Source organism: Agelaius phoeniceus, chromosome 14 (genome assembly GCF_051311805.1).
Source record: "Agelaius phoeniceus isolate bAgePho1 chromosome 14, bAgePho1.hap1, whole genome shotgun sequence".
Taxonomy (NCBI): domain Eukaryota; kingdom Metazoa; phylum Chordata; class Aves; order Passeriformes; family Icteridae; genus Agelaius; species Agelaius phoeniceus.
This window is the reverse complement of record NC_135278.1, coordinates 16,200,482-16,216,439: the sequence shown is the minus strand read 5'-3', so window position 1 is coordinate 16,216,439 and position 15,958 is coordinate 16,200,482. Positions and strand designations below refer to the sequence as shown.

Sequence of the window (15,958 nt, the reverse complement as noted above, 5' to 3'; positions counted from 1 at the left end):
AAATATACAATTGCAACCAGGGCTGTCGTGTTCAGCTCCAGTAGACACACTGGATTGTCTTTTTTTTTTTCAAGTGGATAATTTATGTAATTAACCACGATGCAATGAATTTTAAATTGTATATTAAAATGGCAAAATTAGGTAGTTAGGAAAAAAATATGATGTGGTTTACATTCTTACTTACTGTTAGGATTTTTTTATTGCAGGACTTAAAATTGCAGCTGGCAGCTTTTTAATATGAGTCTTGTCCACAGAAAGTGTTTTTCCTGACCATCTTGACCTGACGTGTTGGGATAATTTTTTAAAAATCAAATTATTACATCTGTAAAATATTGTTCTTGCTCATGTGCACACTGGTGATTTTTTTTTGGTTATTGTTTGTCATCTAAGAATGCACTTTAGGCTTAACACCAAGAAATCTAAATGTGCTTTTTTTATATTCAGTCTTTTACATTTTAAGCAGACCCAGCATGTACAAAGTCCCTTTTTTTTCTCAGAAAATTTCATATAAACTTAATTCTGCAGCTCCTATCAAGAATTGTTCTTTGCTGCATTACACCTCTTGATCCCGTTTATCTGCATAATTCAAATGCAACCCTGAAAGATATAAACATAGTGACAGTTTTAAACATATTTTCTGATAATCAGCACAAACTATTACTTGAACCTATTCAATAACATCACCCTGACAGACGGAATTCAATGACCCTCAATAACAACAGATACAATCTCATTGTATAAAATTATATTATGACATGATTGTGTTGAGTTATGACTGAGGTTGACTTGCAATATGGCACGTGTTTTCTTTAGGAGAAGATGATACTTATTGACATTGAGATAATGCAGGATCTAAATTGTGCAGCCCTAGCTTCTGTCATGAAAAAAAAATCCCCCAAGAGTAAAGAGATGTGTGAGTACAACCAGCAGACAAATAAATAGCCAAATACTGGTGTGTTTAGCAAGAACTGTTATTTAACAGAAATTTCTTTGCTCGGGCAGGTTCTTTGGTAGCTGATGGAGATGTTGGGTGGCTCAGTTCAGGTTCCAGAACTGGGAGAAAAAGGGAGAAAAAGGAGATTGGAATTGGAAATCTCTGGCTGTGGCTGTCGGTGAGAGGTCTTCTCTCCTGGGATCTGGCAAGCCAAGCTCACTCCTAGGCTAGGACAGCTGTCCAGATGGGTGTTTAGTGGTTGAAAAAGCCAAAGTGACTCCAGCACATCAGGTTCCCCAAGGTGTTGGGGGAGCCCGTGTTGTTGACAAGATGAGCACAGCTCCTGGCCAGGAAGGCCAACGTTTCCACCTTCTGTCCTTCCTTGGTCTGAGCTCCTCATTCCAGGGAATGTGGGACAGTGGGAAGCTGCCGGACTATGGGGTGTGTGGTGGGGCAAAAGTGCTGAAAGGGAGAACAGCACAGATGGTTTCAAACATTCCTGGTAAGACTCCAGGTAATGGGCAAATGGACAGGGCAAGGTCCAGGTGGGATCACTGCTGGAGCTGCTGGAAGTTGTTGGCCAGACTTGGCCAAGACTTTGCACTTGGTGTCTTGGAGATTTGTGGGTAGATGTATAATTCCTGTGTGAGTGCTTCTCCTCCAAAGAAAAACACCCCAAACCCACAAAAACAGAATGAAATATCATTATAATTCCTGTCTTCAGGAAAGCTATTTTGCTAAATAATGAGAAAACCCCAAAGTCTTCAATCCAATTGAATGAGGAAAAACAACCATTCAAAAGTGTCCAGAAGGACAATGGCCTTTTACTTTTCATGTGAGACCAAAAAATATTTTTGTCCAAAAGCCAAAGCTTCTGAACATTGGGAGTCCAGGCACGTGCAGATGTTGAGGGGTTTGGGTTTGTTTGCCTGAATCATCGGTAGAGCTGATGATTGTATAAAACTTCATTATTACAAGCAGGTTAGAAACACGGAGCTTGTTTATGAATAAATAATTCTGTGTCTATTCTGCAAGGTAGGAAGGACACTTAGGACGTTCAACCTCTCCAAGGATGCTGTGAGCAGGAAGTATATGTGGCAGGAAAGCAGATTTATGGTCAGGTAAATATAGGAAGGAAATGACACTCACAATAAATGGCATTACTGGGGTTTACATACAAAGACAGAAGTCAAAGACATTGAGGGCATTCACAGGTTAAAATTTAGTACAGAGAGAAAAGTGGAGGATTTTAAGTCATTTCCATTACTAATGAGATAAAAATCAATGTCCAAATACTTCCTTACTGGCAAAAAGCCACTGAAAATAACAATCTGCTGTATAATATCAAAATCCAGTGTCACTAATTTGAGACATGATACAAACTCCATGCTGCCTTCAAAAAACTGCTTTTGTGGTTCCCTGAAACGTGGTTTCCACAAAAATATTTCATGGAGAAAAGAATCCATTGGCTGTTGCCTCTGCTGGCCTGGAAGGGGCCAACCTGTGCCTGGTGGTGTTTCCACCATGGATCCAGGCATCCCAGAGGGACGCTTGGCTCTCATTATCAGAGCAGGACTGCTGGTGAGAGGCATGAGGGGGTTGCATCCATAAGTGCCGTGGTCTAGAACCCCCTGCCCAGGCTGATGAGTGACCAACCCCGTTAACCACAAGTTCTCCGCAGTGCTCGCCCCCATTGGGTTCATCCTGGGTGCAGACACGCATTCCTCACGTGCTGGCAGAGCCCTGCCCACCCTGCAGGGCTGGGGGCTGCTCTGCTCTGCCCTCCCAGAAATTGTCTCCCTTCCCTCTGAAGTTTTCCCCCTCTCCTGCAGCAGTGCGAGGTCAGGCACACAAAGGTGCTGTCCCCTGATTGCAGCAAACACCGCCATGTGTTGTATGTTTGATGAATTAAAAGGATGCTGCCAACTTAATTACACTGTAACCCTTCAATAAAGGAAGGGCAGAGCTGATTAACTAGTGAATAATTGGGGGCTGATTGATGGCTTTCTCCCTCACTGCTAAAGGCTGTATATATAATTATTTTGCCTGTGGGCCTAATTTTGCCACTGTTAGCTTCCACTTTTGTCATCAGCTGTAATTTATGGATGGGGCCTGAAGCCTTAAAAAAGGCTGGAAAATGAAATAGCCCCAAATCCCCAGATATGTCACCTGGAAATGGCCAGCAGGCAGCCTTTAACATCAACATTTGCAGCCATTTAGCAGCATTAACACCTCATGCTTAGCCGGAAAATAATATTATCATTTGTCAACAACTATCATAATATAGATTTTTTTCCTGACATGTAATAATGTTGCATCACTCACACCAATGATTTAATATATGTTTTAAATGCAAGATCAATTTATTGCAACTGAATAGCAAATTCTTCTAGTAATGCACCAAAAGAAAATAAGAGAGCCAGAGGAGGAAGACCCACATCCCTCATTGCAGGTTGGCTCCAGAATTAGCATCTAAGTCTCTAGTGAACCCCCCAAATCACAGCAAACTAAGATGATTTTTGAAACTTGGTTTACACAATATATAAAAATAGTTTTTCTTTGAACTTTGAAAGATGCAGCAGCAGCTTCAAAGAAAATATAGTTAATGAACCACTGAGCTTAAAAAACATTGGGGGACAATTTTCCACTGACTGTCAATCAGCAGAGCTGCACAAGAGCCCGTGTAGCTCCACTGGTTTGCACAGGATGTAGATCTGGCTCTTTGTATTTTAAATTGAAATAAGATTTCTTTCATTTTTTTCTTTTTTTTTATAGAGAAACAAAACCTAATCATTAATGCTGCAAAGTAACAGCAAAAGACACTTTGTTTTGAAGGATTGAATTGCTTCAGTGGCAAAGAGATGCCCCCCCAAAAGTCAGCCTGTTTGGGGAAAACACCACATGCTGATTAGAGCTGCTCCAGTGACTGCCTGCTTTATATTCCACAAAGATTTTTTCAATAAAGTAATAACGACTTAGATTCACTTTTTTTTTTTCCTTTTTCTTTCTTTTTTTTTTATTCCTTTTTTTTTTGGGAACCCATATTTAAACACCATGGAGAGGAGCCTTCTAATTTATAAGCCAAGATATACAAATCCTCTCTCTCAAATTTCCTTTGTTGTTTTGTCCTCGCCGAGCACTCCCTTGCCTATGAATCACAGAAAGATTTGAAGAACCTTCCAGTCAAAGCTCAGTTTTGTGCCAGTGGGCACTGGCCAGGAAAAAAAAAAAAAAAAGATTGATATTTGCCCTCTCTTCTTATCTGCACTTGATTTATAAGTCAGTGCGAGTATGCAAGAGAAATAAAGGCAAAGACCTTGATGCCTCCCTGTGGAGAATATGCACCATTTGGATTGAAGGCATGAAAGAGGAGAAATTAATGGTAAGCTGTTCATCTGTCACTACTGCCAGCCTGATGGTTTTGCAGGGAAGGAGAGGACTGGCTGACATGCCCTCCAGTCAAGGGCATGACTGCCCGCTGTTCTCATATTATAAACACAGTGCTTTGGGTTTCTGAGGGATTTAAATTTAAATTATACTGTACTTTGGATAGGCAAATCTTTACACAAGTTTATTTTCTTGAAGTATTAACATGCAGGATTTCGCTGGCTTTATGTGGAAGAAAAATAAAAATTAAGTCCCTCTGTTTGATAAAAATGTGTAGCAGACTCTTAAAATGTATCCCTATTTCTAAAGCAGTGTGTTATAGTGTAATGAGATTTAAATTTATATATGCATTGAAGATTTAGGCACAGGCATAAATAGATAAGCTTTAGTTATTCTACTTTCTGGCACATGGGGAAAGATTAAAAAGTTCAAAATAGGAGTTGAATATTTTTTCTATTAAAATGGTATAATACTAAGTGCTGCTATCGATGACAACATTAGGAACACATCTGGAGGATAAAAACTGACACAAAACTTTCATGTTGTTCTCAACGACAAGAAAAATGTACTTACTGCTAAATTACTTATTTTCAGGGCTGAGCATTTGTGTCATCTCGTGCTGCTTTTGAAATGTTTTGGTCTGTCAGGAGCCCTGTCGATGCTCCTGTGGCACAGATGAACCCCTCTGTGTGTTACCAAAGGTATTGGGGATAATTGGAGAGGTTTTGGGTGCCTGGTTTGGTTTGGATAAGTGCACAAGGACATGAACTTGGTGCTAAATTTTGCGCCAATTTCAGGGTTCAAATCTGGGGACATTACAACCACCCAGACTCCCTGGCTGTTTGAAACTCTCTTTGCTGAGCAACAGTGGGCTGGGAATTCCTGGTTTCCATGAAAAAAGGGGAAAATGAGTTGCTAGTCCACTGCTTTCAAATTACCTTGTGTTTTATAAAGAGTCAAAAAAAAAAAAAAAACAAAGAAGACTTCATGACTTATTTTTGTTAAAGTCTTCTGAGTTTGGAGCTAATTTCATTATTTCCTGAAGCTTGAGTGATGATTTCTGAAATACTGATTTAGGAAACAGATTTCAATGATAACTGTGCACAATTAAAGTGATGTTTGTTCTTACTCCAGCAAAATTATTGGCTGGCTGAAAGAACAGGGAATCTTCCACAAACCTGACAAAGATAAACCAGTCAGAGAAGAGGAGATGGGGGTTGCTCAGGTCTGAGATGATCCTCTAGGATGCTCAGGAGGGAAGGATATCCTTCCCCCTGCCATCACTGGCATCTCCATGCAAACCTCATGGAGCTCAGCCAGTGCAAGGTGCTGCCCTGGGTCAGGGCAATCCCAAGCACAAATCCAGGCTGGATGGGGAATGGATGGAGAGCAACCCCGAGGAGAAGGGCTTGGGAGTGGTGGTGGGTGTGAAGCTCTGCAAATCCCAGCCATGGGTATCGGATCCCAGAACCACCCCCATGTCCTGGGTTCCTCCTCAGCATGGGCAGCAGGAAGGGGGGATTCTGCCCCTCTGCCTCGCTCAGGTGAGACCCCACCTGCAGAGCTGCCCCAGCCCTGAGTCCAACAGCAGGAGGATGTGGAGGAGGCCACAGAGATGCTCCAAGGGCTGGAACCCCTCTGGAGCCAGGCTGGGAGAGCTGGGGGTGCTCACCTGGAGAGGAGAAGACTCCAGGGAGACTTGGAGCCTCTTCCTTGTCCTTTGAGCTGATTCCACCCTGCCTGGTGGCTCTGCTTCCATGGGCACCGCAATCACCCATCTCCATCACCTCCAGGATAACCCTCAGCAGGGAGATTTTCCTCCTGAGGGATGAGAATCAAGGTGTTCACAGGCCTAATCAAAATTAGCTGGCCAGAGACATCACACCAGGGCTGGGAACAATTCACCTTCATAAATTCCCAGTGCCTCTTATCTCCCTGCTCCTGAAGCATCTCCTCTGCAGCAGTGACAGGCTCTGTGCTGGGTTAGCTGCCCAGCGCTTCATGTTTAACTCCCCGCTGGAATCCGCCTGGAGTTTTGGCAGATTTCAAATGCTGGAGGTGATATTTTCTGTGCCAGCTGTGAGTCGAACAGTTTTTTAGAATCTTTTTGCTAAAATGAGTAAGATTTTTCCTCCTTTTTTTTTTTTTTTTTTAAGAGATTGTGGGAATGCGTGTTCTTTCACAGTCTTCAAAATTATAATAATTTTCCCGAGCAGCTCCAATTCCTTCAGGCTTGGAGCAGGTACTTCATTACTTGACGCTTTTTCCTCTTTTTTTTTTTCGTTCTTGTCAAAAAACCCTCCTGTGCCCCACTTTATAGGCATGTTAAAAATCTGTTTGCACTTGCTGAGTCCATCTGCACCGAGGCTGATCCGTCTCCTCGCAGTTCCGAGCGCGGATGCGACGCCCATACGGAGCACCCGTGGTGCGGCCACACCGGAGGAGCCGGGCAGAGAACGCTTCTCCCTCTGCTCTGGGGTCACCTCCTGCTGATCCAGGGACAGCACAAACCCCGCACCACTGAGCATTATTTTCTCGGTGCTGAATGTTTGTGCAAACGCCGGCAAATTGTGTGTTTTCCATGTCTGGAGCGGCGGGGCACGGACAAAAAGCTGCTTGCTGTCACAGGGTGCGTGGGGAGCTCGGGCACAGGAGGTGGCAGAACAAGTCTAGAGGTCCCAGTTTTGCTGATGAAGCGAAGGAAGGTCGTCTGGTCCTGCAGGCTGAACACTTTTCAGGCTTGGCTTGTTTGTTGTTCAGGGAATTGCATTTGAAAGAGAGCAATGGAATGCAAAGGTTGGGAAGTTAAGGACTGAAAAGTCAGAAAATGCTGTTACAGATGCATTTTTTATATTTTTGTATATTTATATGACTTCTGTTCTGCGCTGTGCGCTAAAATATGTTGTGGGGTTGCTCAGCTTGGAGAAAAGGAGGTTCCAGGGAGACCTTATTGATCTGTACCTCCCTGACAGGAGGGAGGAACCAGCGTGGGGTCGGGCTCTGCTCCCAGGTGATAATTGACAGGATGAGAGCAAACAGCCTCAAATGTCATAAGGACAAGTTTAGACTGGATATTAGGAAGAATTTCTTTGTTGTAAAGCATTAGAACAGGGAACCAGGGAAGAGGTGGGGTTATCATTCCATGGGAATTGTCCAAAAACTGTGGGTGTGGCCCTTGAGGGCATGGGGGGTTGGTGGTGACCATGGTGGGGTTGCTGAGTTGATGGTTGGACTTGATGATCTCAAAGGTCTTTTCTGACCTTATTGATTCCAGGATCCTACAGAATGGTCTCTCCTCCTCTTCCAGCAAGTGTGGTTTTCTCATGCTCATCACCTGTAATTTCCCAAACACTGTCCAAATTTTGGATTTTTCCTCATGGATCTTCCCCTGACCCTCTCCACAGGGCTCTTTACAAAGAACAGATCTTTGCTAATTGTTCGTGTAGGACTAGAGAGGAATCTCCTCCTTCCAGAGAGGGTTGGCTCCATTCACACATTCGTAATCAGGCGCTGAGATAAAAGATATTTCCAAAGCACCAAGAAATTGGTTTTTATCTTTTCTGGCTTCAGCCACCTTCATTCATTCGTAGAAAGGAAATGTTGACTGTGAGGTCACTGGTCCCTGGAAGTGTCCAAGGCTGGACAGGGAGCAACCTGGGACAGTGGAAGGTGTCCCTGCCCATGACAGGGGGTGGTTCTGGATGGGCTTTAAGGTCTCTTCCAACACAACCCATTTTACAATTCCACGATTTACGCTGTATCCACCAACTACAGACAGCAGCAAAATAAAAATCCTGATTTATTTCCATGCACAGTCATCCCTGGGCACTTATGAGCCTGGGTTTCTCTGGCAAAAAAAAAATTTCAAAGCTGTGTGTGAGCAAGTAATTAACAACCACATCATGGTGAAGACAGGCAAGGGCCAAATTAGAGTTGCAGAGGGACCTTTAGTTCCAGCATTTCTCAGCTATTGAGCATTTCAGTATGTGGAATTAGCAATTTTTAGCCCAGTTTTTAAGCTAAGGATGTATCCACATGAACTGTAAAACTGCCTTTTAACACACTTTTAAATTTCTTATTTTTAGTTCTCCTTTTACAACCAAATTCTTGATGTTGTCTCTGAAAGAAAACCCCAACCCCATCAATATAAATTAAATATCCATACAAAGAAAAACAAAAACTAAATTTATTTCATGTTCAACTTCAGAGTGAAATTCTTAAATTTCTGTTCTTAGGGTGGCCTAATTAGGAAAATATTTTGGAATTTTTGGGCAACTGGTTTTATTCCTCTGTAATGAAAAATGTGTTGGAAATCCATGTTTTGTCTATGAGGAAGGAACAAGATTAGTAAGAAAACTTTAAAGCAAGTTGAATACTTTGTTGAAGATTTTCAGAAAATTCTTCAAAGAAATCACTGAAGTACTCCCTCAGCTTCCTAAATGTGGGGATATTCTCATCTATAAAAACTGGTCCTTGGAAGAGACCCTCTGGCACAATCTTTGCCTCATGGGATCTCAGAACTCAGAGATTTGCTGTTGTTTTGTGTGGCCTCGAAACCACCCAAAATTCATCCTCAGATTTAATCTAAGTCTAAACGACAGCAAAATTATACCCAGAAGTTCTAGATTTGAAACATAAGGGGCCACTAATATTTTCTGTAAATATTTTAGTGTGTCTGGACTACAGTTCTCAGAGTTCAGCTGCTTATTTTTGTTGGGCTTTGTTGCCTTTTTTTTTTTTTTTTTTATTTCCTGGGCACTTGATTAAAACTTTGGAAATAAACGCAATTTTATTTTTATTTTATCTCTGAAATATGATTATAAATGACCTTTGATAAAAAGTTAACAGAGAATATGTCAGGAAGCAGCTCAGAAGGAAAAGATTAAAAGCAGGCAGTCTAGAGAGGTGTTTAATTTCAATTTTCTTTGTGGTATAAGAAATCTGTAGATTTTAAAGCCATCGTGCCATAGTTACTTTTATCAGCCAGGCTCTTTTGTTTTGTTCTGCCACCTAATTCTTTTGATGACAATGAGTCCACAGTTTTCCAATGACTGATTTCGATTTGCATGTTATTGTCAGCCTTTTATATTTTATCATATCTCCACTTTGGTTTTTATGCAGATCCTCACATCAGAAGGCAAGGGCAGGCCGAGCTAAACAGCTGGCTGGATTTGCATGAAAATGGACTGCCCTTTTTCATTTGTTTGTTCTTGGGAAATTACAGTAGGTGAGTATCTGACTCAAATTTCCCAAACAAATAAAGATAAAACTTCACAGATATTAAACTGTGGAGCATTAAACTGTATCATTTTACATATAAAAAGAAAAGGATTAAATAGAATTAGTCTGTTGAGCTGACTGAGGAGAAACAATGTGAGTGACGGGCTGAAAACTAAAGATACAAAAGAACTGTGGTGTCTTCAAGAGATTTTTCTCTCCAAATATTTTCCTTGGCCATGTTTAAAGGATAAACACTAATAGAAATATTTCCCCTATGAATTGAAGATATTTTTGCTAAGGAAAAGAAAACCATAATCTGTTATAAGCCATTATATATTTCATAACGTTCCTGTATTTATGCATTTATTTTCTGCACGGAGCAGTAGCAGCAGCCCCTTAGCAGTGGAAATTCCTTACAGCTCGGGCTGGCCTTGTAAAGCAGCCAAGGTCTGAATGTGACCAGGGGCAGGTGACATTTAGAAGCCCACATTGTTCACAAGAGGCCAAATCTGCAGGGCAAGGGACGAGCTTTCCTTAGACTGGCTTCTAGGGCTGGAGAAAATGAACAAGCTTTGGGGCACAGGAGAGCCTGAGAGTTGACAGAGAGGGGCATTATACATTTGAAGAGTAAGGTATCAAAATAACACATGGCACAACTTGGAGTTGTCAACAGACTTATAAATTATTTAGAGCGTGTGTGTCCTTGTGTGCCTGGGAGCTTGTTCCTCTCCTTCCAGCCAGGCTGCTTGAGCTTAGAAAAGTCATGACACTCCCTCCAAACCTCACCTCTCTGCCCTTAGACAGTCACAGAAAGGAGAGAAAGACTATAACTTGCATTAAATAAAGTTTTGGAAAGAGACAGTTTAATTATTTTATGCCTAGACTTTCAGCTTAGGTAGGAGCTTGGATTACCAATGTTGTTTTACACTTCCTAGAGTTAAACATCTTGAGCAAAGAGCTGTCAGCTCAGAATTTCACCAAAAAGTGGTAACTGCTAGTGCTGCATGACGTATTAAAAGTGTCCCCTTTCCTCTGGAGTGGTTGGAATTGGGCAGGTGGAGTTACAGCCATGCAGTGCTGGGACAGAAGCAGTGGCCCCAGGGAGCAGCAGAGAGCCAGGTGCCATCCAAGGCAAAATTTCCAGGGTGAAATACATTCTCATGTCTATCTAATTAATTAATTAATTGTTCAGATTTCTTTCCTGCAAGAAAAGGAAATCTGCAGAAGAGTTTAAATCCTTTTTCTTCTAAATGCAGCAAAATCATGTTGAACTTTCATTATACATTAAAACCTTTCAGAAAAAAGGATCTTAAACAATTCCTAAGCCTGGTGACATCCCTGGGCTTTGCTTTGTGATGGTGCTGTGGAACCTCAGCATCAAGAGCAGAAGACAACCAGTCCAGGTGAGGGCAGAAGGTCCTAATCCACCCCCTGGGAAGCTGAAATGGTTGTTTATAACAACCATAATATTATATTATACAATATAATTGTGAATGGTTAAAAGGAGACCCAGACCTGCCAGGTGGGGGTTCCTTCAGATGGGCAGGAGCTCTCCTGCTGCTGGGAACTCAGAATTTCTGAGGGATACTTTCAGTGTGATGGACATTGTGCCCGGGGGACTGACCTTGCCTCGCCTACTGTTGCTTTCAGCTATTAAAAAAACTTAATGAATATTGGTTTGTTTTAGGAAATTCACATAGGGAATTGCTCCCGCTTTGCTCACCTTCCAGCAGAGATACAAGGTTGGATTTTCCCTGGGCTCACTGGACATATCTCTGATCTACAATTTGAGTCTCTAAAGGTGAGAAGTTTCTGTGGTTTTGCTTTGAAAGCAGCAGTGGCTCAGGGTCTGGCACAGGAGAAAGGAACTTCCTGGGTAAAATGGGCAATTTTGGTGCAGTGTGTCCAGAGAAAGGCAACATGGCTGGGGCAGGGTCTGGAGCACCAGGAGGGGCTGGGGGAGCTGGGCAGGGGCTCAGCCTGGAGCAAAGGAGGCTCAGGGGGGCCCTTGTGGCTCTGCACAGCTCCTGACAGGAGGGGACAGCCCCAGGTCAGGCTCTGCTCCAGGGAACAGGGACAGGAGGAGAGGAAACGGCCTCAGGCTGGGCCAGGGAGAACCAGGTTGGAAATGAGGGAAAACTTCTCCACAAGAAGGGTTGTCAAACCCTGGCACAGCTGCCCAGGGCAGTGGTGGAGTCCCCATCCCTGGAACTGTTCCAGACCCACGTGGATGAGGTGTTTGGGGACAGGGTCAGTGGTGGATCTGGCAGTGCTGGTCACCGGCTGCTCTCCACGACCCTAAAGGGGTTTCCAACCTTGGTGATCCTGTGGATTAACACTGGACTTGGTTTTTGGGCAAAGAATGCCTGGGGTGAGGGTTTGCTGTCACTGCTCTTCCCAGGAGCAGGAAGGGGTGTCCTACAGCACCTTCAGATCTGTGTGTGGAACTCCCCCCAAAGCCTGCTAAACTCCTTCCCAAAGTCCCATTACAAATTCCTGCCTGTGAAAGTCACTGAACCTCCAGAAATGTTATGTTCAAAACCCAGAGACTCCGTGGAAACTTGTTACAACTCAGTATTTACAGAGTTGTCCTGGCAATACATTGATTTCATTTTGTTGTGTTGCATTTCTGGACTTCTTCCTACAAATCTTGTGTTTCCAAATATCACAAACAGATATCAAAAGTTGCAAAGACACTTTTGAGACCTTTCCAAGGGTTTGCTGTTGTTCCAGTTGCAGCAACCACAGCCCTGGCATAGCTGTGAGTGCCTGGAATCACCAGCACCCAGCCTGACAACTGCTCAAATTGCTCTGATGTTACAATACAATGTAGAAATAATGCAGGGAACAAGACATTTTGGCTTTGGAAGCTGACCTGGAAATGGATTTCTGCAGGAAGTTGAGTATTTGACTTGCTTTTCATTTTAATGAAAAGGAACAAACAGTCTCAGATTTGGCAAAGTTGAACACTTTGAGGGTTTTTTTTCTGTTGTTTGGTTTGTTGTTGGTTTTTTGTTTGTTTTTTTTTTTGGTTGGGTTTTAATCTGGGCTCACATGAGGTTTTCTTCAGTGCTTGGATGTGTTTGAATGAATTCTTCCTGCTTCTGCTGTATTAATCAAACTGGGCTGGCATGGCAAAAATCAGTGGCAGTGGGAGAAGGAGCCAGTGCATCAGGGGCCAGCTCTTGTTATCAAGTTGTGATTTTTCTTTGGACCTCTTCAGTTTTGCAAACTGTTGGCGGATTCTGTTATGGCTCCAGTGTGATAAAGATAATTAATTTGTGTTTTAAGGGTTACATCTTCATCTGATATCCAACTGCTGCTGGAACTATGTGAATTTACCCTTGGGGAGGGTCAAGTGCAGTATGTGGGTCTGCATTTTGCAGAAAACATTATTCAGATTCTATTTGAAAAACCTATTTTTACATTGAATTTGTAATGTAGCTTCTTGCATAAATCCCTGGCTATAATTAGCAGTGTAGTACCACTGCCATACTTAGGAAATCTGGTGTAATTTGGGAAATCAGCTCTTTTTTTCAGTATGAAACAAGCTAAAACTCTTTGTCCTGCCACCAGGACACCTGTGGCAAAGCCTGTGCATCCACAGCAGAGCCTGCTTTTGCTACAGGAGGCTGATGGAACTTGGCTCAAGTCCCCATTCCTGTAGGACTACCCAAATTCAAGGATTTTGCCCTTTTTCTGGTGCTTTCTTGGTGTGATCAATGGTGTCCTGTGGCTCTGTTGACCTCAGGGGTAGTGCCAGGACTCCTCTGAGCCTGACACCTTCAGATTGTCCATCTTTTCATCCATCTTTTCCTCAGCCAGAATCCAGTTGTTGGTTGGGTTTATGATGACTTCAGCATCACCCACCCTGCAGGTGAGAATGGGAATATCTGAGGTGTAGATTAATTCGCATTATTCTTGAATAAAAGGGCCCACCATTAAAATTGGTTATGGCACGGTCACTTCCAGTTTCCACCTGAATTATGGGTGCACAAATGTGCATTTTCCCCCAGATAATGGGAAAACCAGGATCTCCATAACCCTGGGCCTCTCAGCAGTTTAATTAATTTGGTTGTGAGACAACGTTTTGTTTTTGAAGCCTTTCACAATGCTGAAAGGACACTGAGAAAGTCTTCATGTGATTCTTAAATTTCAATTGAGAAAAAACAAATGTGGCTCTTTTCTGTCAATATTTTCTGTCTCCGTGGTTTTTGTGTTAAACTCCTGTACACAGGGACTGTGTGTTATTGATAACGTGGGACTGGACTTGGTGGATTTTAATGTCTTTTTTCATGTTTATATGGAACATTTTTGAAGCAGCAATTAAAATAATTAAGGAGGGTGAAGAAATCTTTAGCATGCAACAAAGATTTCTGCAAAATGTTAATTTCTGTCAAATAAGTGAATATATGCACAGATGCCTCCTGACAGAGGCTGTGATTTCTGAGTGCTTTGCATGCCAAATAACTTGTTTACCCCCTCAATGTTTGCCAAGTTTACTGTCAATTTACAAATAATTTCCATTTTGCTGTTTATTCTGCTGCCTTTTGATGGATATGTCTTCCAGACTTTTATCTTGCATGTAGACAAACTAATTAATATTTTCCCTTCAGGCAAATATTTTTTTCTTAGATCTAAATGTGGGTTAGATTCTTCTTCGTTTCCATATGCTTTGTTCTGTCAATCACTTCTCTTCTATGTTACTAAAAATGTACCTTTGTGGATGTCATTTCTCATGTTTTACAGATTTATTTCACCTCCATCTATATGGGAATGTGTGTATGGAGAGAGACATATTTGTTATATATGTGTTCATGTATGTTTAAAAGAAAGAGTGAAAATACTCGCTCTGTGTTAAGATTTGGTTCCTGAGACTGAATGAAAATGCATTTTTGTCTCGCCTGTTGCTGCCATTTCCCAGGCTTGACCTCACAGTTTGTGGTTCCTGCTGCCCATATGGCACAGGCAACACTGAGCACTTCTCTTCTGCAGGGTCAGCCCTGGTTCCTGCACAACTTTCTGACCTGGCCCAGCCTTTCCAGCCATAACTAAAATATTTGGGATATCCCATTTCCACCCTCCTACAGCACAGACCACAGTGAGATGAGCAGGATGATGCAGGAGTGGTTCTTGGGCCACTGGGATCCTGCAGGAGAGATTCTGGGATCAGTCACGGAATAGTTAGATTTGGTGGGAACCTTGAAAGGGACCTTTAAAGGTCACCTGGTCCAATCCCCTGCCATGAGCAGGGACATCTCCAACCAGGTCAAGTTGCTCTGAGCTGCATCAAACCTGACCTTGGATGTTCTCAGGGATGGAGCATCCATCACCTCCCCAGACAATCTGTGCCAGGGTTTTACCACCCTTATTGTAAAAACTTCTTCCTCAGGCTGCCCTGGTCAAGCTCTGCCACCCTTAGTGCCCAAAATTCTTCCTGAAACCCCAGCCCCAGAGATCCCCCTCCCACAACACCCTTCATGAACATTTAGCTACATTTAAAGATCTCCAAGAGCTAAATATTGTCATATCCAAAAAACAAGATTTCCACGTACTCCCTGAAGGTTCCACAAAGCTTTGAGGCTTTATTGGAAGACACAGTGCTGGATTAAAAAAAAAAAAAATTGTTATCATAAAGCCTGCATGTTACCCACGTTCTGCTGAGAAAAACACAGGTGGTAACCGAGAGCGCAGATATTGTGAACAGATTCTTGCAACTTACCAGTCGTAAAAATATCCCTGCAAAAAAACTACTCCCAACGACTCTGTTTACAGAATGCTTGGTATTTCCTATATCTGGAAATACTCTCATTGGAGCTCCATATGTCGCAGCCAGTCTGACAAGCTTGCTTTTGAACTGTTTGCAGGTTGCAGTCTGTCTGGAGGGCTGGGTGCTGATGCCTTCAGGTTTTTAGGCCCCGCATTATGGGCATGATTATCTTGTTCACTTTGCAGGCATGGAGAAACGGAGCTGGGATTTAGCAGGATTTGAAGAAACTTCCTAATTATGCCAAGTAGAGAAGTGCCTGAGTGAAATCTCTGCCAGAACCCCAGGTTTTTTATTACTGGTTCTGTTTTAAGTGTATCTCTATAATTTTCTGTGTTTCTGCTTTTGTTTATATCATCGTAGTCAGCAGGACTGCGAGATTAAAAACTGAAATATATTATCTTCGCACATCCTCCAAACCTGTCGAGAAAGGAGGAGAAATTAAACAAGGACAAAAACTCGCAGTGAAGTGAAGCTGTTTCCTTTGAGCTGCCTTATTAACCAGTCAAGTACTTGACTGCCACTGTCAGCGAGATTTCTTTAGAGAAAGAGTGGCATTTTGAAAAATACAAATTCACCGCCTGCACAAGTTAATGAGGCCCTTCAGCAATGTTCATTGATAGTGTAAATTCATCATAATACAGTGCTAC

At 42.5% G+C, this 15,958-nt stretch overlaps 1 long non-coding RNA gene across 1 annotated transcript in view; it reads left to right on the top strand.

Moving 5' to 3' along the window:
• Nucleotides 1-9,502, top strand: part of LOC143695201 (uncharacterized) — a 50,092-nt gene extending 40,590 nt beyond the window's left edge. The window contains exon 3 of the long non-coding RNA XR_013184247.1: nt 9,443-9,502. This is a non-coding gene — a long non-coding RNA (uncharacterized LOC143695201). The remainder of the gene's footprint in view (nt 1-9,442) is intronic.
• Nucleotides 9,503-15,958: the final 6,456 nt, after the last annotated feature.